The sequence below is a fragment of the Heptranchias perlo genome, chromosome 5 (assembly GCF_035084215.1).
Source record: "Heptranchias perlo isolate sHepPer1 chromosome 5, sHepPer1.hap1, whole genome shotgun sequence".
Lineage (NCBI taxonomy): Eukaryota > Metazoa > Chordata > Chondrichthyes > Hexanchiformes > Hexanchidae > Heptranchias > Heptranchias perlo.
The window spans coordinates 132960259-132986676 of NC_090329.1; the positions used below are offsets into that span (position 1 = coordinate 132960259).

A 26418-nucleotide genomic window follows, 5' to 3' on the forward strand; every position below is an offset into this window, starting at 1 on the left:
TAATGGGATAGTGGCAGCGTAGATTCAAAATTGGCTAAGAGACAGAAAGTAGAGAGTAGTGGTGAACGGTTGTTTTTCAGACTGGAAGGTAGTATAGAGTGGTGTCGTTTAGGAGTCAGTATTAGGACCACTCCACTTTTTGATATATATTAATCACCTAGACCTGGGTATAAAGGGCTTAATTTCAAAGCTTGCAGATGACACAAGACTTGGAAATGTAGTAAACAGTGAGGAGGATAATAGCAGACTTCAGAACCTTAGAAAAGGTGCAGAAGAGATTTACTAGAATGATTCCAGGGATGAGGGACTTTAGTTATGCGGATAGACTGGAGAAGCTGGGGTTGTTCTCCTTGGAACAGAGACAGTTACGGGAAGATTTGATAGAGATATTCAAAATCATGAAGGGTCTAGACAGAGTAGATAGAGAGAAACTGTTCCCACTGGTGGCGGGGTCAAGGACCAGAGGACATAGATTTAAGGTGATTGGCAAAAGAACCAAAGGTGACATGAGGAAAAACTTTTTTACTCAGCGAGTGGTTAGGATCTGGAATGCACTGCCCGAGGGGGTGGTGGAGGCAGATTCAATCATGGCCTTCAAAAGGGAACTGGATTTGAAAGGAAACAAAATTGCAGGGCTACAGGGACAGGGCGGGGGAGTGGGACTAGCTGGATTGCTCTTGAATAGAGCCGGTGCGGACTTGAAGGGCCGAATGGCTTCCTTCCGTGCTGTAACCTTTCTATGATTCTATGGGAGGTCATAGACGCCTGCTGAAAAAGGCAGACACATGGCAGATGAAATTGAATGCAGAGAAGTGTGAAATGATGCATTTTGCAAAGAAGAATCAATGTAAACTAATAGCACAATTTTAAAGTAGTGCAGGAACAGAGAGACCTAGGGATGAACGTACACAAATCTTTGAAGGTGGCAGGACAAGTTGAGATGGATGTTAAAAAAGCATACGGAATGCTTGACTTTATAAACTGAAGCATAGAGTACAAAAGCAAGGAAGTTATGCTAAACCTTTATAAATCACTAGTTAGGTCCCAGCTGGGGTATTGTGTCCAATTTTGGGCACCACACTTTAGAAAGGATGTCAAGGCCTGAGAGAGAGGGTGCAGAGTAGATTTACTCGAATGGTATCAGGGATGCAAGACTTCAGTTACTTGGGGAGACTACAGAAGCTAGAGTTGTTCTCCTTGCAGCAGAGAAGGTTAAGGGGAGATTTAATGGAGGTGTTCAAAATCATGAAGAGTTTTGATCGAATAAATAAGGAGAAACTGTTTCCAGTGGCCGAAGGGTCAGTAACCAGAGGACATAGATTTAAGATAATTGGCAAAAGAGCAAGAGGCAAGATGAGAGATTTTTTTGGGCAGCAAGTTGTTATGATCTGGAATGCACAGCCTAAAAGGGTGGAGGAAGCAGATTCAATAATAACTTTCAAAAGGGAATTGGATAAATACTTTAAGAGGAAAAAATTGCAGTGCTTTGGGGAAAGGGCAGGAGAATGGGATTGATTGGATAGCTCTTTCAAAGAGCCGGCACAGGCACAATGGGTTGAATAGCCTCCTTCTGTGCTGTATCATTCCATGATTCTATAACGGGCGAGGGAAAGGGGAAATGGATGACAAAGAAGGGAAGTTAAGGGGAAAATTGAAGGAGAGGGAAGAGGAAAATTGAAGGAGAAATGGCAGAAGTTGGCAGCTGGGGAGAGGAAGGAGATCCCAGAATTAACTGAGGAAAGGGGGAGAGTGCCAATGTTTACTGAGGGGAGAGAGGAGCGTAAGCATGACCTGGGGGAGAGAGAAAGTGACAGCGTGAACTGGGCAGGGGAGAAGAGTGCCAATTTGAGCTAAGAAGGCCTGAGGAGGGAAAGAGTGCCAGCTTGAATTGGGAGGTGGGGGATAATAGTGCCAACTTTAATGGGGGGTTGGGGAAAGAAGAGTTCCAAGTTGAATCGAGAAGAATTGTATCAGGCTGAATTGAGGGGGGAAGATGGAGAAGAGTGCCAGTGTGAACTGGGAGGGTTGGAGGAAGGGAGAATGGGGACAATTTTAAATGTTTCCGTCTGGCACAAACAGGGCAGCCTGAAAATGATGTCTGGTCACTTACCATCCTATTTATGCTAACACTTCAACCGCCACCAACTTGGGTAGGGTCCTAAGATGGGTGGTTGATGCGCCCGCCTGTTTCAGGCATGAGGCCACTTGTAATATGTAAATTGGGGTGCTTTGGCATATATAGGACCCTGCCTGCAATTCTGAGGTACAAATTTGTACCAGCATTGAGCAGCCTAACCAGTGGTCTATAAAGGGACCAGTGGAGACTGCTCAAAAAGTGGTTACGTTTTTTCACTCTTACTTTTTTGGGGCCAGGAGGAGCACTGTTGCTTCTCCTAGGCTCACAAAAAAATTCCAGCCCATTTCAGCCTCCTGCATGGTTGCTGTTGCCCCCACATTTTGAAACTTATCTTGGCCTCTTCTGGCCAGTTGGCTTCTCCCGCCGTGGTTCAACTGCCCCTCGCCCAACCCTTTCCTGCCCCCATCGGGGGCGGGGGTTGAAAACTAGGTCATTATTTCAGTGAATGAATGGTAAATCTATGGAACAGGCTTCTAGGGAGACAGTGGAAGCTAAAAGCATTGATCTATTCAAATACAAATCAGATGTATTTCTTTCAGAAAATATTTTAGGATACAGTATATAAGCAATTTGAGACATGACATTTGGTTGAGTGCAGCATGCTTTCGAAGAACAGGTGACATTGGACCTATGGGGCTCGATATTAGCACCCGCTATCGGGTGCGTTCCTGGCGGGGAGGCTCCAAAAATCAGGGAATGCCGGAGCGGGTCGGGAGCCCGGCTCCAACCCGCCCACTTCTGGGTTCCCCACAGACGCGCTGACGTGCGCGCGCAGCCCCCGCATGTGGGACTCCCGCAGGCAATTAAAGCCGGCGGGGTGCCACTTAACAGCATTTATTCTGGTATTTCAGGTCATTAACAGACCTGATTAAGGGAATATTTCAGGAGCGGTGGGATTTTACAAACAACTGGTACTGTTTCCCGTGCTGGGGGAAACACTCCCAGTTGAAATGGATGTGTTGCAGCTATCAGCCTGTGGCAGCTGCAAAGGTCCATTTGACAGGTGGTGGGGGGGAGACCCTCACTCATTGCAGGAGGCCACTCTGTCACCTTGGACAAAGTTTGGCCTCCTAACAATCAAATTCACCAACTTGCACACTTACCCCGGGGTCCAGAGACATGTACCTACCTTGCGGACACCCTCAGATGTACATCTTCCGGATGGGGGCCGCCGTAGCTGCAGTCATGACCTCCTCGGAGGGCGAACAGCATCACCAGCCTCGCCGTCCACCTCTGACATGTGGAGCTCCATAACACAGTGCTGTGACACATCCACCTGCACAGCAGGAGGGAGGGCAAAGGCAGAAAGAGATGCGTTGCAGAGGGCACTACCCTCGCCACAGGGTCCACAGACCCGAGGCTCAGCTTCCTGGACCTCTCTGAGCATGTAGTCGTGGACATCTGCAGCCTCCTTCATGCCGAGCTGCTCCCGACTGGCCCGAGCACCATCTTCTTACCTGTCGCTGTCAAAGTCACAACTGCCCTCAACAACTTCTCCTCCGCATCCTTCCAGGGTACCACAGGGGACATCGCCGACATCTCTCAGTCGTCTGCACAAAAGAGCCCTGCAAATACACATACACCCACTCTGCAGTGACGCAATGGGTGGCATCAGGTGTGGGTCTTCATTGTGATCCTCAGGAAAGGGCATTATTGCACAAACCAGACAAGATTCGCAAAGACATGGCAGTAGTGGTGACAATATAATATGTGATGTGAGTTGGTCAGAAATTAAATATAAGTAAAAACCATGACAAACCCTCAAACACCCTTGTGCATCCCCTTCATGCTCACAACACGTTTGCCTTACGCTGCCTACTGCACATATGTGATGCATGCCCTGTGGCTGCAGCACAAGTAGTGGCAGGTTGAGTGAGGCTGACCGTGAAAGAGATGCATGAGAGGGTGAGTATGAGATAGAGCCATGAGATTGTATGAGGATTGGGTTGAGTGGTAGTGGCGGGATGAGTACTGGCGAGGTGAGTAAGTGCAGGTAAGATGAGGAAGAGGTTTGAGTGGGTGTGAGGGGTGATGTGACAGAGTAGTGTTGGCAGTGCAGAAGGAGGTGTGGGGTGGGGGCGGTGATGTGGCAGATGGAGTGTAGGGGATTGAGTAAGTGTGCTCACTTTGGCTGACCTACTTAGGTCATTGAAGCGCCTCCTACACTGTATGCAGGTGGGCGATATGTTGGTGGTGCTGGTGACCTCCTCTGCCACCTCGAGCCAGGCCATCTTGGTGGCAGAGGCAGGCCGCTTTCTCCCGCCCGCCGGGGGGAAGATCTCTGTCCTCCCCCTCCTCCTCACCCCATCCAATGATACCTGGAGTGAGGCATCATTAAACCTGGGAGCAGCCTTCCCCCTGGGCTGCTCCATGCTGTAATTTTTCCTATTTCTTGCAGCATCAGTCAGTGGAGGACTGTCCCTTTAAATAGAGCTCCTCCAGCTGACAGACCTTACTGCGCATGCGCAGTCCGCCCGACGCGCAGCTCAGCAGCGGGGAACCCGGAAAACCAGGTAAGTGGATCCAATTAGGCTGCGATCGCGCGCGGGGCAGACTGATTTCACCGGGCGCGTTACCCACAAGCCCAATCGCCCACCCCCCCAGCCGTGAACCCGCCGTCCTCCGAATATAGAGCCCATGATTTCCAAAGCTTTCCACCACTGGCAGGTTTTCCTCACCTCATATCTGGGTCTGTTACCAACTAATTGATAGTTTTTTTCACATATACTATATGAAATACAACAGTCGTATTTTTCGATCATGCAACAACTAGGATGGTAGAAGGCAAATTAGAAGGACCTTGGTCTTTTTTTGTCTCGCAATTCCTATGTTCCTATGGTGGAGATTGACAGACATGCATGCTATTAATTACTGCAAGAACTTTTGGAAAACTAGCAATTCTGTCAAAATTGATCATCTGCCGACTCATCTGCCTGGTTCCAAAGTGAGCAAGCCAGATCAGTGAACAGTTTTGGAATTGTTCTGGCACACAAGATAGTTGTCACCTGCCTTATGCAGGAATACACTGCAAATTCATTAATTTGGCGGGAGTCACCAGCAGCTCCCTGGAATGATCCTCCAGCAAAGAATTTTAGCAGGCATTACATTCTCCTCCACTGTCAGCACGATCCTTCTTCTTGTTGTTGTCTGCAGCTTGTCCTAAATCAAAGTGCAAAGCTCTTCCAATGCTTAAGGTGTGAAACATAGGCCAGGAATTTCCTCAGAGCTGCTCCCAATTTCCCACTGTAATTTCACCGGAAGTGCAGCAGGGAATCCAGTTTACACCAGCAAAGTTACAACGGCAGAGTGAGAGCAGCTCTGAGGAAATTCCCGGCCATAGTCTTTTGAGATGTAACTATAATAAAATGCTCGAAAAGGAGCACCATGAGGTTCTGGCTTTTCTCCAGTACGTCTGGCTTCCATGACACCCTCTTCTTCCTCCAACATATAAAGATTATACAAAGTGGCAATCTCATTTTGCAGCCTTAAATGACCTTTCCAATGAATTGCCACCTAAAAATGAACTCTGCCAGAATTATCCAAATTGAAGCTGCAAGTTCCTGTAGTGTAGTCTCAACTTTTTTTTTTACAAACGAAGCTCTAGTAAAAGGTAGCTTTGTATGATGCCAACATCAGTTTCTCTAAGAAATGATTTCCGCCTATATCATAAGGTCCTGGAAGAATACCTTTCATATGCAGGTATTCATTACAGGAGCTCTAAAGAAAGAAGAAAGACTTGCATTTATAGCATGCCTCTCACGACCTCAGGACATCACAAAGTGCTTTAGAGCCAATGAAGTACTTTTGAAGTGTAGTCACTGCTGTAATGTAGAAAACGCGGCAGCCAATTTGGAACTGTCCCACAAACAGCAACGTGATAATATGTTTTTTTCGTGATGTTGGTTGAGGGATAAATATTGGCCAGGATAACGGGGAGACCACCCCAGCTCTTTTTCGAATAGTGCCATGGGATCTTTTACGTCCATCTGAGAGGGCAGACAGGGCCTCAGTTTAATGTCTCATCTGAAAGGCGGCACCTCCGACAGTGCAGTACCCCCTCAGAACTGCATTGGAATGTCAGCCTGGATTATGTGCTCAAGTCTCTGGAGTGGGACATGAACATAGGAAACATAAGAACATAAGAAATAGGAGCAGGCAGGGGTCATACGGCCCCTCAAGCCTGCTCCACCATTCAATAAGATCATTGTGAACAATTTTACAGCACCAAGTTATAGTCCAACAATTTTATTTTTAATCCCACAAGCTTTCGGAGGCTTCCCCCTTCCTCAGGCGGTGTGGAAATGACATTTTCGAATCCTTCGCATTTTAAGATCACAGAACAATGCCTGGTGATTACTGCCCGTTGCCAAGGCAATCACAGTGAGCAGACAGAAAGGTGTCACCTAAAAAGGCCACCCAATATACAAACCCCCAAAAAAAAGAGAGAGAGATAAGGAAGACAGTCAATGACCCGTTATATTAAAAACAGATAACATTTGTTCGCTGGTGGGGTTACGTGTAGTGTGACATGAACCCAAGATCCCGGTTGAAGCCGTCCTCATGGGTGCGGAACTTGGCTATCAATTTCTGCTCGACAATTTTGCGTTGTCGTGTGTCTCGAAGGCCACCTTGGAGTATGCTTACCCGAAGGTCGGTGGATGAATGTCCATGACTGCTGAAGTGTTCCCCGACAGGGAGAGAACCTTCCTGTTTGGCGATTGTTGCGCGGTGTCCGTTCATCCGTTGTCGCAGCGTCTGCATGGTCTCGCCAATGTACCATGCTCTGGGGCATCCTTTCCTGCAACGTATGAGGTAGACAACGTTGGCCGAGTCACAGGAGTATGAACCGTGCACCTGGTGGGTGGTGTCCTCTCGTGTGATGGTGGTATCTGTGTCGATGATCTGGCATGTCTTGCAGAGGTTACCGTGGCAGGGTTGTGTGGTGTCGTGGACGCTGTTCTCCTGAAGGCTGGGTAATTTGCTGTGAACAATGGTTTGTTTGAGGTTGGGTGGCTGTTTAAAGGCGAGTAGTGGAGGTGTGGGGATGGCCATATCGAGGTGTTCGTCATCATTGATGACATGTTGAAGGCTGCGGAGAACATGGCGTAGTTTCTCCGCTCCGGGGAAGTACTGGACGATGAAGGGTACTCTGTTGGTTGCGTCCCGTGTTCAGGAGAACAGCGTCACTCCATCTGACATTTGCTTCCACCAGCTCAGAGACTGACACTGCTCGTCCTTTAGAGGCTAGTATATAGGAGGGATCTGCACACGGTGAGACATCGGGGACAAGTGCGCAGGAGCCGGGGTGGGGGGAATGGTTAGAACATAAGAAAGAGGAGCAGGAGTAGGCCCTCCGGCTCCTCGAGCCTGCTCCGCCATTCAGTAAGATCATGGCTGATCTTTTACCTCAGTGCCATTTTCCTGCATATCAATGGATGCCTTTAATATCTAGAAATCTATCGATTTCTGTTTTGAATGTACTCAATGACTGAGCCTCCACAGCCCTCTGGGGTAGAGAATTCCAAAGATTCACCATCCTCTGAGTGAAGAAATTTCTCCTCATCTCAGTCCTAAATGGCCTACCCCTTATTCTGAGACTGTGACCCCTGGTTCTAGACTCCCCAGCCAGGGGAAACATCCTCCTTGCATCTACCCTGTCGAGCCCTGTAAGAATTTTGTATGTTTCAATGAGATCACCTCTCATTCTTCTAAAATCTAGAGCATACAGGCCTAGTCTACTCAATCTCTCCTCATATGACAATCCCGTCATCCCAGGAATCAGTCTGGTGAACCTTTGTTGCACTCCCTCTATGGTAAGTATATCCTTTCTTAGGTAAGGAGACCAAAATTGTATACAATACTCCAGATGCGGTCTCACCAATGCCCTATATAATTGCAGTAAGACATCTTTACTCCTGTATGCAAATCCTCTTGTAATAAAGGCCAACATACCACTTGCCTTCATAATTGCTTGCTGCACCTGCATGTTAGCTTTCAGTGACTCATGTACAAGGACACCCAGTTCCCTTTGAACATCAACATTTCCCAATCTCTCACCATTTAAAAAATACTCTGCATTTCTGTTTTTCCTAACAAAGTGGATAACTTCACATTTTTCCACATTGTATTCCATCTGTCATGTTCTTTTGCCCAATCATTTAGCCTGTCTATATCCCCTTGAAGCCTCTGTACCCTCCTCACAACTCACATTCCCACCTAGTTTTGTGTCATCAGCAAACTTGGAAATACTACATTTGGTCCCCTCATCCAAATCGTTGATATAGATTGTGAATAGCTGGGGCCCAAGCACCGATCCCTGCGGTTCCACATTAGTCACAGTCTGCCAACCTGAAAAAGACCTATTTATTCCTACTCTCTGTTAAACAATTCTCAAATCCATGCCAGTATATTACTCCCAATTCCATGTGCTCTAACTTTGTTCACCAACCGCTTGTGTGGGACCTTAACAAAAGCCTTCTGAAAATCCAAGTACACCACATCCACTGGTTCCCCCTTATCTATTCTACTAGTTACATCCTCAAAGAACTCCAATAGGTTTGTCAAACATGATTTCCCTTTCATAAATCCATGTTGACTCTGCCAAATCCTATTATTATTTTCTAAGTGTCCTGTTATCACATCCTTTATTATCGATTCTAGCATTTTCCCTACTAGTGATGTCAGGCTGACAGGTCTGTAGTTCCCCAATTTCTCTCTCTCTCCTTTCTTAAATAGTGGGGTTACATTTGCTACCTTCCAATCTGCAGGAACTATTCCAGAATCTATAGCCACCTCTTTCAAAACCCTGGGATGTAGATCATCAGATCCTTGGGATTTTTTGACTTTCAGTCCCATTAATTTCTCTAGTACTATTTTTTTACTAATACTAATTTCTTTCAGTTCCTCATTCTCGCCAGAGCCTTGGTTCTCCAGTATTTCTGGGAGGTTTTTTGTGTCTTCTTCTGTGAAGAGAGACACAAAGTATTTGTTTAATTTCTCCGCCTTTTCCTTATTCCCCTTTATAAATTCTCCCTTCTCAGTCTGCAAGGGACCCACATTTGCCTTCGGCAGTCTTTTCCTTTTTACATACCTATAGAAGCTTTTACATTCCGTTTTTATGTTTCTCGCTAGATTACTCTCATATTCTATTTTCCCTTTCTTTATCAATTTCTTGGTCCTCCTTTGCTGAATTCTAAAATGCTCCCAATTCTCAGGCTTACTGCTTTTTCTGGCAACTTTATCTGCCTCTTTCTTTGATTTAATACTATCTTTAATTTCTCTTGTTAGCCATGGTTGGACCACATTCCCTGTTGGGTTTTTGTGCCTTGAAGGAATATATATTTGTTGCAAATTATGTATTAATTCTTTAAATGCTAGCCATTGCCTGTCGACCGTCATACCTTTTGATGTAGCTCCCCAATCAACCATAGCCAACTTGCACCTCATACCTTCATAGTTTCCTTTGTTTAGATTTAAGACCCTCGTTTCAGATTGATCTACATCACTTTCAAACTTAATGAAGAATTCTATCACATTATGGGCACTCTTCCCTAAGGGCTCCTTTACAATAGGATTATTAATTATCCTTTCTCATTGCACAATACTAGATCTAAAATAGTCTGTTCCCTCGATGGTTCCTCAACATACTGATCTAGAATACCATCTCGAATACATTCCAGGAATTCCTCCTCCACAGTATTAGTGCTAATTTGGTTTGCCCAATCGGTATGTAGATTAAAGTCCCCCATGATTACTGTATTACCCTTGTTACATTCACTTCTAATTTCCTGCTTTATACCGTGCCCTACATTACCACTACTGTTTGGTGGCCTGTAAACAACTCCCACCAATGTTTTCTGCCCCTTGCTGTTTCTTAGCTCCACCCAAACTGATTCTACATCTTGATCTTCTGAGCCAAAATCCTTACTCACTTTTGCACTGATCTCATCCTTTATTAACAGCGCTATCCCACCTCCTTTTCCTTTTTGCCTGTCCTTCCTAAATATTGAATATCCTTGAATATTCAGTTCCCAGCCTTGGTCACCCTGCAGTCACGTCTCTTTAATGACAATTAGATTATACCCATTTACTTCTATTTGTGCCATCAAATCATCTACCTTGTTGCGAATGCTGTGTGCATTCAGATAAAGTGCCTTTAATTTTGCCACAGGTACCACAGGTGCCAGCCGGAGGGCGAGATCATTCACTAGTTCTGCTGCAGAGGAGTCAGATGAGGACTTTGATGGGCCAGGCTGCAGAAGACGGGCGTACATCACCAAATGCTCGGGGTACAGGAAAGCCTGTGCATAATGAGAAGGGGCATGGAGGAATCCAGCTCCAACTTGGCACAGGGCTTTGTGCAGAGCTTCAAGCCCATCCTTTCCAACATGTAACGGATGGTCACCTTCATCAGCAAACCTATGGAACCCACCACGATACAACGTCTGATGACTGATGTCACAGCTTCCATTACAGCACAAACATCTGCCGTTAAAGATCTGACTGCTGCATTTGCAGCTCAGACTGCTGCCTTGGAAGTTCAGAGTGCTGCTATCGTGGGTCTGGGGACCACTGTGGAACAGGGCTTCCAGGGCATCACAGCACTCCAGCAATCCGTTCTCCAGCTGATCACCAGGATTGCTGAGGCACTGCCTCGGGATCGTGGCAGTGGCACCATGGCAGTCGGATCTTCTGTCCTCTCTCAGGACAACAGCATGGCAGTCGGATCTTCTGTCCTCTCTCAGGACAACAGCATTCCTGCTCCCACCCCTGCCACTCTGCCATGCCCCTGTTGTCGCCTATCGGCCAGCCAGGCCAGACTGCGGCAGGCCATGCCGAGATGGTGCAATCTGAAGCCGGGCTCTCCCGGCCCAGCGCTGCTCGAGCTCGTCCTCCAAAGCCATCTGCACGCTCCTCCATTGAAGGCCAACAGCCTCCCACCACCCATGCTCCAGCCTTTGGGGAAGCACCTCGTAGGAGTACTAGTATAGGTAAAGGCACATGAATAACAGGCACTAAGGAAATGCTCAAGGGTGAATAGTTCTGTTCTGTTTGCATAATTTCATTTATTCATTGATAAATGAAACTTTGAATTTCAATTGGTGGTGGTTTTTATTTGTGTGATGAACTGAGGAGCAAACCAATATGTAATCAGATGGAGGGCGATTTGATTGTCTCGTGGGAGCGGAAAGTTGGGAATGTAGGACTGTTGGTGAATTGGGGGATGTAGTTGACATTATTGATGGTGGGCATGGATCAGGCGAGCACGTAGAGCCCTTGCAGACAAGACATGTGGCTCCTGTTGCACCCTTGCGTCTTCCTCCACTTCCTGTTCTGGCTCCACCCCTCCTCCTCCTCCTCCTCAGCCTCCTCTTCTGCAATCATTGGTAGCAAAGGCTGGTCCCTCATGATGGCAAGGTGCAGCATGCAGCATACCACCACGAATCTGCCCACCCACTCAGGGGAGTATTGCAGGGCTCCTCAAGACCAGTCCAGGCAGCAGAAGTGTTGTTTGAGGAGGCTTATGGTGTGCTCCATGGTGTTGCGCATGGCAGCATGAGTCTCATTACAGGCCGACTGTGCACGTGTGCGTGAGTTCCTGACCGGAGTCATGAGCCACGGTGCGAGGGAATAGCCCTTGTCGCCCAGTAGCCAACCTTTGACTTGCCGAGCCAGGTGAAAGATAGCTGGCACGTTGGACTGCCGCATGACGAAGGCATCGTGACTGCTCCCAGGGTAACGGGCATCGACCTCCATGATTTGATGCGTGTGTTCGCACACCAGCTGCACGTTCAGGGAGTGGAAACCCTTTCAGTTGATGAGGTGACCAAGTTGATATGCTGGGCAATGTGCGTGCAGTCAATGGCACCCTGCACCAAGAGGAAGCCAGCAATGCGTGCAAACCCCTGTGCTCATTCATTCTGCATGTCTCTGTCAAGAGGGAAGGTGGTGAACCTGTTCCTCATCTGGCATAGTGCACCTGTGACCTCCCTTATGCAGCAGTGCACTGCATACTGCAAGATGTTGCACATGTCGCTAGCAGAGGCCTGAAATGTTCCTGAGCTGTAGAAATTCAGCACCACGGTGACCTTCACAACCAAAAGTAATGCTGTCCTTGCCCTGCTGGAAGGCTGCAGTTATGGCCGCTCCAGTTGACAGATCTCGGTCACGGCTTCCTTGGTGAACCTCAGGCGTCGGATGCAATCCTCCTCGGTCATATTGAGGTAAGAGAATTGGTCCCGGAAGGCCCTCATTGGATAGGGCCTCCTGCTCAGTGCCCTGTGCCTTCTCTACCTCCTTCTCCTTGCAGCTTGACTTGCTATGCGAGGCCTCTCTGCATGCTCCCAGTCATGCTTAATGCCCAGCGGGAGCCCGAGCAGACCGCCCATGATTGGCAGGAATGTTGTTCAACCACGGTTGTAACTTTCCGAACCGGAAGGCAGTACCTGCCAAAGCACTCTCAAATGTTCTCTGGGAACTCTCAGTAAGTATAGGGAGCTACAAAAAACACTTTCTACTCCACCAGCAGCCAGAAGCAATAATCCAGCAACTAACCTGCAACACCTGCATGGCCCCTTTAAATAGCGCTGGTGGGAATCCTCCACGCACTGTAAGACACGTTCAGATGGTCAGGGTTAAGACTGTGCGTTGGGTTGAGGGTTAAGGTCCAAAAAGATGTCTATCATTTTAAATCAGCATTGCACACTGATTGCATGCAATTTCTCCCTACTTTACATGCTTCCAGTTCGGTATTTGCACATGTGCTAACTCACAAACCAAGATGGCGTCCAGCGCACATCATGTTGGATACGTGTGTGCGCAGCTAAGATGCCATCTTGGATGTCGGAGAGGCCATGTAGCAGCGAAACAACGGGCGCGAAACGGCCCAATTTAGCGCCCATTCTGTTTTTCTCTTCTTCCTACCAAAGTGAATAATCTCACATTATACTCCATCTGCCATCTTCTTGCCCACTCACGTAAACTGTCTATATATCCCTTTGCAGACTCTTTGTGTCCTCCTCAAAACATACTTTCTCACCTAGCCTTGTATTGTCAGTAAACTTGGATACATTACACTCGGTCCCTTCATCCAAGTCAATAATATAGATTGTAAATAGCTGCGGCCCAAGCACTGATCATTGCAGCACTCCACGAGTTACAGCCTGCCAACCTGAAAATGACCTGTTTATCCCTACTCTCTGTTTTCTGTCCATTAACCAATCCTCTATCCATACTAATATATTACCCCCATGAGCGTAACAACCTTTTGTGTGGCACCTTATCGAATGCCTTTTAAAAATCCAAATGTACTACATTCAGTGGTTCCACTTAATCGAACCTGCAAGTTACATCCTCAAATAAGTCAATAAAATTATAAGAACATAAGAAATAGGAGCAGGAGTAGGCCAATCGGCCCCTCGAGCCTGCTCCGCCATTCAATAATTTCATGGCTGATCTGATCCTAACCTCAAATTCAAACTCATGTCCAATTTCCTGCCCGCTCCCCGTAACCACTAATTCCCTTTACTTCTGGAAACTGTCTATTTCTGTTTTAAATTTATTTAATGATGTAGTAGAGGGAGATCGTGAATGGGTGACCAACAGACAGAGGAAGAGTAGGAAGGCAGTGCAGGGGTCCCCTGCGGTCATCTCCCTCCAAAACAGGTAGACCATTTTGGATACTGTTGGGGGAGATGGCTCACCAGGGGAAGGTGACAGCGGCCAGGTTCATGGCACCATGGCTGGCTCTGCTGCACAGGAGGGCAGGAAAAAGAGTGGCAGAGCTATAAGTGATAGGGGACTCGATTGTAAGGGGAATAGACAGGCGTTTCTGCGGACGCAACCGAGACTCCAGGATGGTATGTTGCCTCCCTGGTGCAAGGGTCAGGGATGTCTCGGAGTGGCTGCAGGACATTCTGGAGGGGGAGGGTGAACAGCCAGTTGTCGTGGTGCATATAGGTACCAACGATATAGGTAAAAAACGGGATGAGGTCCTACAAGCTGAATTTAGGGAGTTGGGAGTTAAACTAAAAAGTAGGACCTCAAAGGTGGTAATCTCAGGATTGCTACCAGTGCCACGGGCTAGTCAGAGTAGGAATGACAGGATAGCTAGGATGAATACGTGGCTTGAGAGATGGTGCAAGAGGGAGGGATTCAAATTCCTGGGACATTGGAACCGGTTCTGGGGGAGGTGGGACCAGTACAAATTGGACGGTCTGCATCTGGGCAGGACTGGAACCAATGTCCTAGGGGGAATGTTTGCTAGTGCTGTTGGGGAGGGTTTAAACTAATGTGGCAGGGGGATGGGAACCGATGCAGGAAGTCAGTGGGAAGTAAAGTGGTGACAGAAACAAAAGGCAGTAAGGGAGAGTGTACAGAACATGACCGGACAGATGGTCTGAGAAAGCACGGCAAAGACCAAGGGAAGTCCAGATTAAACTGCATTTATTTCAATGCAAGAAGTCTGATGGGCAAGGCAGATGAACTCAGGGCATGGATGGGTACATGGGACTGGGATGTTATAGCTATTACTGAAACATGGCTAAGGGAGGGGCAGGACTGGCAGCTCAATGTTCCAGGGTACAGATGCTTCAGGAAAGATAGAGCAGGAGGTAAGAGAGGAGGGGGAGTTGCGTTCTTGATTAGGGAGAACATCACGGCAGTAGTGAGAGGGGATATATCCGAGGGTTCGCCCACGGAGTCGATATGGGGAGAACTGAAAAATAAGAAGGGAGAGATCACATTGATAGGATTGTACGACAGACCCCCAAATAGTCAATGGGAAATTGAGGAGCAAATATGTAAGGAGATTACAGACAGCTGCAAGAAAATTAGGGTGGTAATAGTAGGGGACTTTAACTTTCCCAACATTGACTGGGACAGCCATAGCATTAGGAACTTGGATGGAGAGAAATTTGATGAGTGTATTCAGGAGGAATTTCTCATTCAGTATGTGGATGGCTCGACTAGAGAGGGGGCAAAACGTGACCTCCTCTTGGGAAATAAGGAAGGGCAGGTGACAGAAGTGTTAGTGAGAGATCACTTTGGGACCAGTGATCATAATTCTATTAGTTTTAAGATAGCTATGGAGAATGATAGGTCTGGCCCAAAAGTTAAAATTCTAAATTGGGGAAAGGCCAATTTTGATGGTATTGGACAGGAACTTTCAGAAGTTGATTGGGAGAGTCTGTTGGCAGGCAAAGGGACGTCTGGTAAGTGGGAGGCTTTCAAAAGTGTGTTAACCAGGGTTCAGGGTAAGCACATTCCTTATAAAGTGAAGGGCAAGGCTGGTAGAAGTAGGGAACCTTGGATGACTCGGGAGATTGAGGCCTGAGTCAAAAAGAAGAAGGAGGCATATGACATGCATAGGCAGCTGGGATCAAGTGGATCCCTTGAAGAGTATAGAGATTGCCGGAGTAGAGTTAAGAGAGAAATCAGGAGGGCAAAAAGGGGACATGAGATTGCTTTGGCAGATAAGGCAAAGGAGAATCCAAAGAGCTTCTACAAATACATAAAGGGCAAAAGAGTAACCAGGGAGAGAGTAGGGCCTCTTAAGGATCAACAAGGTCATCTATGTGCGGAACCACAAGAGATGGGTGAGATCCTAAATGAATATTTCACATCGGTATTTACGGTTGAGAAAGGCATGGATGTTAGGGAACTTGTGGAAATAAATAGTGATGTCTTGAGGAGTGTACATATTACAGAGAGGGAGGTGCTGGAAGTCTTAACGTGCATCAAGGTAGATAAATCTACGGGACCTGATGAAATGTATCCCAGGACGTTATGGGAGGTTAGGGAGGAAATTGTGGGTCCCCCAGCAGAGATATTTGAAACATCCATCGCTACAGGTGAGGTGCCTGAAGATTGGAGGGTAGCAAATGTTGTGCCTTTGTTTAAGAAGGGCGGCAGGGAAAAGCCCGGGAAATACAGACCGGTGAGCCTGACATCTGTTGTGGATAAGTTGTTAGAGGGTATTCTGAGAGACAGGATCTACAGGCATTTGGAGAGGCAGGGACAGATTAGGAACAGTCAGCATGGTTTTGTGAGAGGAAAATCATGTCTCACGAATTTGATTGAGTTTTTTGAAGGGGTAACCAAGAAGATAGATGAGGGCTGTGCAGTGAACGTGGTCTACATGGACTTTAGCAAAGCCTTTGACAAGGTACCGCATGGTAGGTTGTTACATAAGGTTAAATCTCACGGGATCCAAGGTGAGGTAGCCAATTTGATACAAAATTGGATTGACGACAGAAGACAGAGGGTGGTTGTAGAGGGTTGTTTTTCAAACTGGAGGCCTGTGACCAGCGGTGTGCCTCAGGGATCGGTGCTGGGTCTGCTGTTATTTGTTATTTATATTAATGATTTGGATGAGAATTTAGGAGGCATGGTTAGTGAGTTTGCAGATGACACCAAGATTGGTGGCATTGTGGACAGTGAAGAAGGTTATCTCGGATTGCAACGGGATCTTGATAAATTGGGCCAGTGGGCCGATGAATGGCAGATGGAGTTTAATTTAGATAAATGTGAGGTGATGCATTTTGGTAGATCGAATCGGGCCAGGACCTACTCCGTTAATGGTAGGGCGTTGGGGAGAGTTATAGAACAAAGAGATCGAGGAGTACAGGTTCATAGCTCCTTGAAAGTGGAGTCACAGGTGGATAGGGTGGTGAAGAAGGCATTCAGCATGCTTGGTTTCATTGGTCAGAACAATGAATACAGGAGTTGGGATGTCTTGTTGAAGTTGTACAAGACATTAGTGAGGCCACACTTGGAATACTGTGTACAGTTCTGGTCACCCTATTATAGAAAGGATATTATTAAACTAGAAAGAGTGCAGAAAAGATTTACTCGGATGCTGCCGGGACTTGATGGTTTGACTTATAGGGAGAGGTTGGATAGATTGAGACTTTTTTCTCTGGAGAGTAGGAGGTTAAGGGGTGATCTTATAGAAGTCTATAAAATAATGAGGGGCATAGATAAGGTCGATAGTCAAAATATTTTCCCAAAGGTAGGGGAGTCTATAACGAGGGGGCGTAGATTTAAGGTGAGAGGGGAGAGATACAAAAGGGTCCAGAGGGGCAATTTTTTCACTCAAAGGGTGGTGAGTGTCTGGAACGAGCTGCCAGAGGCAGCAGTAGAGGCGGATACAATTTTGTCTTTTAAAAAGCATATGGACAGTTACATGGGTAAGATGGGTATAGAGGGATATGGGCCAAGTGCAGGCAATTGGGACGAGCTTAGTGGTATAAACTGGGCGACATGGACATGTTGGGCCGAAGGGCCTGTTTCCATGTTGTAAACTTCTATGATTCTATGTAGCTTCCACAGCTTCCTGGGGCAGCAAATTCCACAGACCTACTGCCCTCTGAGTGAAGAAGTTTCTCCTCCTCTCAGTTTTGAAAGAGCAGCCCCTTATTCGAAGATTATGCCCCCTCGTTCTAGTTTCACCCATCCTTGGGAACATCCTTACTGCATCCACCCGATCAAGCCCCTTCACAATCTTATATGTTTCAATAAGATCGCCTCTCATTCTTCTGAACTCCAATGAGTAGAGTCCCAATCTACTCAACCTCTCCTCCTATGTCCGCCCCCTCATCCCCAGGATTAACCGAGTGAACCTTCTTTGTACTGCCTCGAGAGCAAGTATGTCTTTTCTTAAGTTTGGACACCAAAACTGTATGCAGTATTCCAGGTGCGGTCTCACCAATACCTTATAAAACTGCAGCAATACCTCCCTGTTTTTATATTCCATCCCCCTAGCATTAAAAGCCAACATTCCGTTGTACTGTAAGTAAAGTAATAAGAAAGGGAAGATCTGCAGGTTTTATAGCAGATAGTGTTTTTTTCTTTAGTGAACCTAGGTCCCTAGTATAGTTAACATTTTCTAATTTCAACGTAATTTAAAAGGGGTAACTCAGCTAAGGCAAGTCATGGCAGCAGACCTCGCACCCGTGATATGCTCCTCCTGCAAGATGTGGGAAGTCATGGACACTACCAGTGTCCCTGCCGACCATGTGTGCGGGAAGTGTGTCCACCTGCAGCTACTGACCGATCGTATCTCGGAGCTGGAGCTGCGGGTGGACTCACTGTGGAGCATCCGCGATGCAGAGAAACTCGTGGATAGCACGTTTAGCGAGTTGGTCACACCGCAGGTAAAGGGTATACAGGCAGGAAGTGAATGGGTGACCACCAGGAAGAGTAAGAGATGCAGGCAGGTAGTGCAGGGGTCCCCTGTGGCCATCCCCCTCTCAAACAGATATGCCACTTTGGATGCTGTTGGGGGGGATGACTTATCAGGGGAAGGCAGCAGCAGCCAACTTCCTGGCACCACGGGTAGCTCTGCTGCACAGGCTGGGAGGAAAAAGAGTGGCAGAGCTATAGTGATAGGGGACTCAATTGTAAGGGGAATAGACAGGCGTTTCTGCGGCCGCAACCGAGACTCCAGGATGGTGTGTTGCCTCCCTGGTGCAAGGATCAAGGATGTCTCGGAGCGGCTACAGAACATTTTGGAGGGGGAGGGCGAACAGCCAGCTGTCGTGGTGCACATAGGCACCAACGATATAGGTAAAAAAGGGGATGAGGTCCTAAAAGCAGAATATAGGGAGTTAGGAGGTAAATTAAAAAATAGGACCTCAAAGGTAGTAATCTCAGGATTGCTGCCAGTGCCACGTGCTAGTCAGAGTAGAAATAGGAGGATATTTCAAATGAATACGTGGCTAGAGGAATGGTGCAAGGGGGAGGGATTCAAATTCCTGGGACACTGGAAACGGTTCTGGGGGAGGTGGGACCAGTACAAACCGGACGGTCTGCACCTGGGCAGGGCCGGGACCGCTGTCCTAGGAGGAGTGTTTGCTAGTGCTGTTGGGGAGGGTTTAAACTAAAGTGGCAGGGGGTTGGGAACCTGAGCAGGGAGAGAGAGGAAAGCGTAACAGGAAGGGACAGAAGGTATGGAGTAATAGGTAAAGTGTTAAAAAAGGAAAAAGCTGGAACTAAGCGTCACAAAACAGATTTGAAAGTTCTTTATCTGAATGCACGTAGCATTCGTAATAAAATGGACGAGTTAACGGCACAAATAACTACGTATGGGTATGATCTTGTGGCCATTACAGAAACATGGCTGCAGGGTGACAACGACTGGGAATTAAATATGCCAGGGTATTTAACAATCAGGAAGGACAGGCAGGAAGGAAGGGGAGGTGGGGTGGCTATGTTAATAAAGGAAGGAATCACTGTAATACAGAGAAATGATATTGGGACAAAGCATCAAGATAATGAAACAGTTTGGGTGGAGATAAGGAATAATAAGGGAAAAAAAACATTAGTGGGCGTAGTATATAGGCCTCCTAATAGTTGCAACTCTGCTGGAAGAAGTATTAATCAGGAGATAGTCGGGGCATGTAATAAGGGAACAGCCATAATTATGGGGGATTTTAATTATCATATTAACTGGACAAATCAAATTGGGCAGTGCAGCCTTGAGGACGAGTTCATTGAGTGCATCAGGGATGGATTTCTTGAGCAGTATGTAACTGATCCTACAAGGGGGCAGGCAACCTTGGACCTGGTCCTGTGTAATGAGTCAGGATTAATTAATAATGTCCTAGTTAAGGATCCCCTTGGAACGAGCGACCACAACATGGTTGAATTCCATATCCAATTAGAGGGTGAGAAGGTTGATTCTCAAACAAGCGTACTGAGCTTGAATAAAGGAGACTATGATGGTATGAGAGCGGAATTGATTAAAGTGGACTGGGAAAATAGATTAAAGGGTAAGACGGTACATGAGCAGTGGTGTTCATTTAGGGAGTTATTTTACAACTTTCAAAATAAATATATTCCACTGAGGAAAAAAGGGTGTAAAAGGAATGACAGCCACCCGTGGCTAAGTAAAGAAATCAAGGATAGTATCCGACTAAAAACAAGGACATATAAGGTAGCCAAACTTGGTGGGAGGATAGAAGATTGGGAATTCTTCAAAAGACAGCAAAAAGTAACTAAAGGATTGATTAAGAAAGGGAAGTTAGATTATGAAAAGAAATTAGCAAAAAATATAAAAACAGATAGCAAGAGTTTCTATAGTTATATAAAAAGAAAAAGGGTGGCTAAGGCAAACATAGGTCCCTTAGAGGATGAGACCGGGAAATTAATGGTGGGAAACATGGAGATGGCAAAAATGCTGAACAAATATTTTGTTTCAGTCTTTACAGTAGAGGACACTAAGAATATCCCAACACTGGACAAACAGGGGACTCTCGGGGGGGAGGAGCTAAATACGATTAAAATCACTCAGGAGATGGTACTCAGTAAAATAATGGGACTCAAGGCGGATAAATCCCCTGGACCTGATGGCTTCCATCCTAGGGTCTTGAGGGAAGTGGCAGTAGGGATTGTGGATGCTTTGGTGATAGTTTTCCAAAATTCCCTGGACTCAGGAGAGGTCCCGGCAGATTGGAAAACTGCTAATGTAACACCGTTATTTAAAAAGGGTAGTAGGCAGAAGGCTGGAAATTATAGGCCAGTTAGCTTAACATCTGTGGTGGGTAAAATTTTGGAGTCTATTATTAAGGAGACAGTAACGAAACATTTAGATAAGCATAATTTAATATGACAAAGTCAGCATGGCTTTATGAAGGGGAAGTCATGTCTGACAAATTTGCTTGAGTTCTTCGAGGATATAACGTATAGGGTGGATAAAGGGGAACCAGTGGACGTAGTGTATTTAGACTTCCAGAAGGCATTCGACAAGGTGCCACATAAAAGATTATTACTTAAGATAAAAAATCACGGGATTGGGGGTAATATTCTGGCATGGGTGGAGGATTGGTTATCGAACAGGAAGCAGAGAGTTGGGATAAATGGTTCATTTTCGGACTGGCAACCAGTAACCAGTGGTGTTCCACAGGGGTCGGTGCTGGGTCCCCAACTCTTTACAATCTATATTAACGATTTGGAGGAGGGGACCGAGTGCAACATATCAAAATTTGCAGATGATACAAAGATGGGAGGGAAAGTAGAGAGTGAGGAGGACATAAAAAACCTGCAAGGGGATATAGACAGGCTGGGTGAGTGGGCGGAGATTTGGCAGATGCAATATAATATTGGAAAATGTGAGGTTATGCACTTTGGCAGGAAAAATCAGAGAGCAAGTTATTTTCTTAATGGCGAGAGACTGGAAAGTACTGCAGTACAAAGGGATCTGGGGGTCCTAGTGCAAGAAAATCAAAAAGTAGGTATGCAGGTGCAGCAGGTGATCAAGAAAGCCAACGGAATGTTGGCTTTTATTGCTTGGGGGATAGAATATAAAAACAAGGAGGTATTGCTGCAATTATATAAGGTATTGGTGAGACCGCACCTGGAATACTGCATACAGTTTTGGTCTCCATACTTAAGAAAAGACATACTTGCTCTCGAGGCAGTACAAAGAAGGTTCACTCGGTTAATCCCGGGGATGAGGGGGCGGACATATGAGGAGAGGTTGAGTAGATTGGGACTCTACTCATTGGAGTTCAGAAGAATGAGAGGCGATCTTATTGAAACATATAAGATTGTGAAGGGTCTTGATCGGGTGGATGCGGTAAGGATGTTCCCAAAGATGGGTGAAACTAGAACGAGGGGGCATAATCTTAGAATAAGGGGCTGCTCTTTCAAAACTGAGATGAGGAGAAACTTCTTCACTCAGAGGGTGGTAGGTCTGTGGAATTTGCTGCCCCAGGAAGCTGTGGAAGCTACATCATTAGATAAATTTAAAACAGAAATAGACAGTTTCCTCGAAGTAAAGGGAATTAGGGGTTATGGGGAGCGGGCAGGAAATTGGACATGAAGCTGAGTTCGGATCGGTCAATGCCCTGTGGGTGGCGGAGAGGGCCCAGGGGCTATGTGGCCGGGTCCTGCTCCGACTTCTTGTGTTCTTTAGATTTGTGGTTGGGATCAGATCAGCCATGATCTTATTGAACGGCGGAGCAGGCTCGAGGGGCCGATTGGCCTACTCCTGCTCCAATTTCTTATGTTCTTATGTTCTTATCACCTGCTGCACCTGCATACTAACTTTGATTTTCTTGCACTAGGACCCCCAGATCCCTTTGTGCTGCAGTACTTTCCAGTTTCTCGCCATTAAGATAATAACTTGCTCTCTGATATTTCCTGCCAAAGTGCATAACCTCACATTTTCCAATATTGTATTGCATCTGCCAATTCTCCGCCCTCTCACTCAGCCTGTCTATATCCCCTTGTAGGTTTTATATGTCCTCCTCACTCTCTACTTTCCCTCCCATTTTTGTATCATCTGCAAACTTTGATATGTTACACTCGGTCCCCTCCTCCAAATCGTTAATATAGATTGTAAAGAGTTGGGGACCCAGCACCGCCCCCTGCGGAACACCACTGGCTACTGGTTGCCAGTCCGAGAATGAACCATTTATCCCAACTCTCTGCTTCCTGTTAGATAACCAATCCTCCACCCATGCCAGAATATTACCCCCAATCCAGTGATTTTTTATCTTGAGCAATAATCTTTTATGTGGCACCTTGTCGAATGCCTTCTGGAAGTCTAAATACACTACGTCCACTGGTTCCCCTTTATCCACCCTGTACGTTATGTCCTCAAAGAACTCAAGCAAATTTGTCAGACATGACTTCCCCTTCATAAAGCCATGCTGACTTTGTCCTATTAAATTATGTTTATCCAAATGTTCCGCTACTGTCTCCTTAATAATAGACTCCAAAATTTTACCCACCACAGATGCTAGGCTAACTGATCTATAATTCCCAGCCATCTGCCTACTACCCTTTTTAAAAAAGGGTGTTACATTAGCAGTTTTCCAATCTGCCGGGACCTTTGCCGAGTCCAGAGAATTTTGGAAAATTATTACCAAAGCATCCACAATCCCTACTGCCACTTCCCTCAAGACCCTAGGATTTAAGCCATCAGGTGCAGGGGATTTATCCGCCTTGAGTCTCATTAATTTACTGAGTACCAATTCCTTAGTGATTTTAATCGTATTTAGCTTCTCCCCCACTAGAGCCCCCTGTTTGTACAGTGTTGGGATATTCTTAGTGTCCTCTACCGTAAAGACTGAAACAAAATATTTGTTCAGCATTTTTGCCATCTCCATGTTTCCCACCATTAATTTCCTGCTCTCATCCTCTAAGGGACCAATGTTTGCCTAAGCCACCCTTTTTCTTTTTATATAACGATAGAAACTCTTGCTATCTGTTTTTATATTTTTTGCTAATTTATTTTCATAATCTATCTTCCCTTTCTTATCAATCCTTTAGTTACTTTTTGCTGTCTTTTGCAGACTTCCCAATCTTCTATCCTCCCACTAAGTTTGGCTACCTTTTTTGTCCTTGTTTTTAGTCGGATACTATCCTTAATTTTTTTTTACTTAGCCACGGATGGCTGTCATTTCTTTTACACCCTTTTTTCCTCAGTGGAATATATATTTTTTGAAAGTTGTAAAATAACTCCTTAAATGAACACCACTGCTCATGTACCGTCTTACCCTGTAATCTATTTTCCCAGTCCACTTTAATCAATTCCGCTCTCATACCATCATAGTCTCCTTTATTCAAGCTCAGTACGCTTGTTTGAGAACCAACCTTCTCACCCTCTAATTGGATATGGAATGTAACCATGTTATGGTCACTCATTCCAAGGGGATCCTTAACTAGGACATTATTAATTAATCCTGGCTCATTACACAGGACCAGGTCCAAGGTTGGTTGCCCCCTTGTAGGATCAGTGACATACTGCTCAAGAAATCCATCCCTAATACACTCAATAAACTCTTCCTCAAGGCTGCCCTGCCCAATTTCATTTGTCCAGTTAATATGATAGTTAAAATCCCCCATAATTATAGCTGTTCCCTTATTACATGCCCCGACTATTTCCTGATTAATACTTCTTCCAGCAGAGTTGCAACTATTAGGAGGCCTATATACTACGCCCACTAGTGTTTTTTCCCCTTATTATTCCTTATCTTTACCCAAACTGTTTCATTATCCTGATCCTTTGTCCCAATATCTTTTCTCTGTATTACAGTGATTCCTTCCCTTATTAACATAGCCACCCCACCTCCCCTTCCTTCCTGCCTGTCCTTCCTGATTGTTAAATACCCTGGCATATTTAATTCCCAGTCGTTGTCACCCTGCAGCCATGTTTCTGAAATTGCCACAAGATCATACCCATACGTAGTTATTTGTGCCGTTAACTTGTCCATTTTGTTACGAATGCTACGTGCATCTGATAAAGAACTTTCAAATATGTTTTGTGACACTTAGTTCCTGCTTTTTCCTTTTTTAACACTTTACCTTTTACTCCATACCTTCTGTCCCTTCCTGACACACTTTCCTCTGTCTCCCTGCTCAGGTTCCCAACCCCCTGCCACAGCTTTGATGCTGGGTTAATTGCCTTACGCCTTCTCGTTCTTATTTTATCTGTCGTGCCTAAAGTACACTTTCTTTCCGCTGCTCTACGCTTTTCCCTTTCACTTGTTCTTGAACAACTGTTTGTACTATTTGTATTGTAGATTTCCCCTGGGTCTTTCCCTCTCTTGCTGCTCTCAACTTTATTCCCTTCTGACTCCCCACTCAGGTTCCCATCCCCCTGCCACTCTGGTTTAAACCTTCCCCAATAGCACTAGCAAACACCCCCGCGAGGACATTGGTCCCGGTCCTGCTCGGGTGTAACCCGTCACCCTTGTACAGGTCCCACATTCCCCAGAACCGGTCCCAATGTCCCAGGAATCTAAATCCCTCCCTCCTACACCATCCCTGCAGCCACACATTCATCCTGTCTATTCTCCTGTTCCTATACTCACTAGCACGTGGCACCGGTAGTAATCCTGAGATCCTTTGAAGTCCTGCTTTTTAATTTATCTCCTAACTCCTTAAATTCACCTTGCAGGACCTCATCCCTTTTTTTACCTATGTCTTTGGTACTGATATGGACCACGACTACTGGCTGTTCACCATCCTCCTCCAGAATGCCCTGCAGCCGCTCTGTGACATCCTTGACCCTAGCACCAGGGAGGCAACATACCATCCTGGAGTCACGTTTGCGGCCGCAGAAACGCCTATCTGTTCCCCTTACAATTGAATCCCCTATCACTCTAGCCCTGCCACTCTTCTGCCTCCCCTCCTGTGCAGCAGAGCCACCCGTGGTGCCCCGAACCTGGCTCTTGCTACTTTCCCCTGATAAGCCATCTCCCCAAACAGTATCCAGAGCAGAATATCTGTTTGAGAGGGAGATGGCCCAAGGGGACTCCTGCTCTACCTGCCTTGTCCTTTTACTCTGCCTGGCGGTCACCCATTTCATTTCTGACTGCGTAATCTTTACCTGCGGTGTGACCACCTCACTGAACGTGCTATCGACGATAGTCTCAGCAAAATTGTCAAACACGATTTCCCTTTCATTAAATCATGTTGACTCTGCCTGAAGGTATTAGGATTTTCTCAGTGCCGTTACCACTTCCTTAATAATGGATTCCAACATTTTCCCGATGACTGATGTCAGACTAACTGGCCTGTAGTTCCCTGTTTCCTCTCTCCCTCCTTCCTTGAATAGCGGAGTTACATTTGCAACCTTCCAATCCACTGGGACCGTTCTGGAATCTTGGAAACTTTGGAAGATCACAACCAATGCATCCACTATCTCTGCAGGTACCTGTTTCAGAACTCTAGGATGCAGACCATCAGGTCCAGGGGATTTATCGGCTTTTATTCCCGTTAGTTTCTCCAGTACTTTTTCTCTACTGTTATTAATTACTTTAAGTTCCTCACTCTCATTCGCCCCTTGGTTCCCCACTATTTCTGGTATGCCCTCTGTGTTGTCTGCTGTGAAGGCAGACACAAAATATTTGTTTAATGTCTCTGCCATTTCCTTATTCCCCATTATAATTTCTCCTGTCTCAGCCTCGTTTATTTTTGCTACTCTCTTCCTTTGTACATCTGTGTAGAAGCTCTTACAATCCGTTTTTAGATTTCTTACTAGTTTACTTTCATATTCTATTTTCTTCCTCTTTATCAATTTTTTGGTCATCCTTTGCTGGTTTCTAAAACTCTCCCAATCCTCAGGTGTATTACTCTTCTTTGCAACATTATGGGTCTCTTCTTTTAAACTAATACTAACCTTAATTTCTTTAGCTAGCCACAGATGAATCACTTTTCCCGTGGAGTTTTTATTTCTCAATGGAATGTATATACATTGAGAATATTGAAATATTTCTAATAATGTTTGCTATTGCTTATCTACCGTCAGAGCCTTTACTCTAATTTCCCAA

General features: G+C 46.0%; 1 protein-coding gene across 1 annotated transcript in view; it reads right to left on the reverse strand.

Annotated features, from left to right (window-relative positions):
- The window catches only part of LOC137322209 (dynein axonemal heavy chain 8-like), a 1675662-nt gene that overhangs the window by 1597242 nt on the left and 52002 nt on the right, over positions 1-26418 (reverse strand). The gene's annotated exons all lie outside the window — the stretch shown is intronic.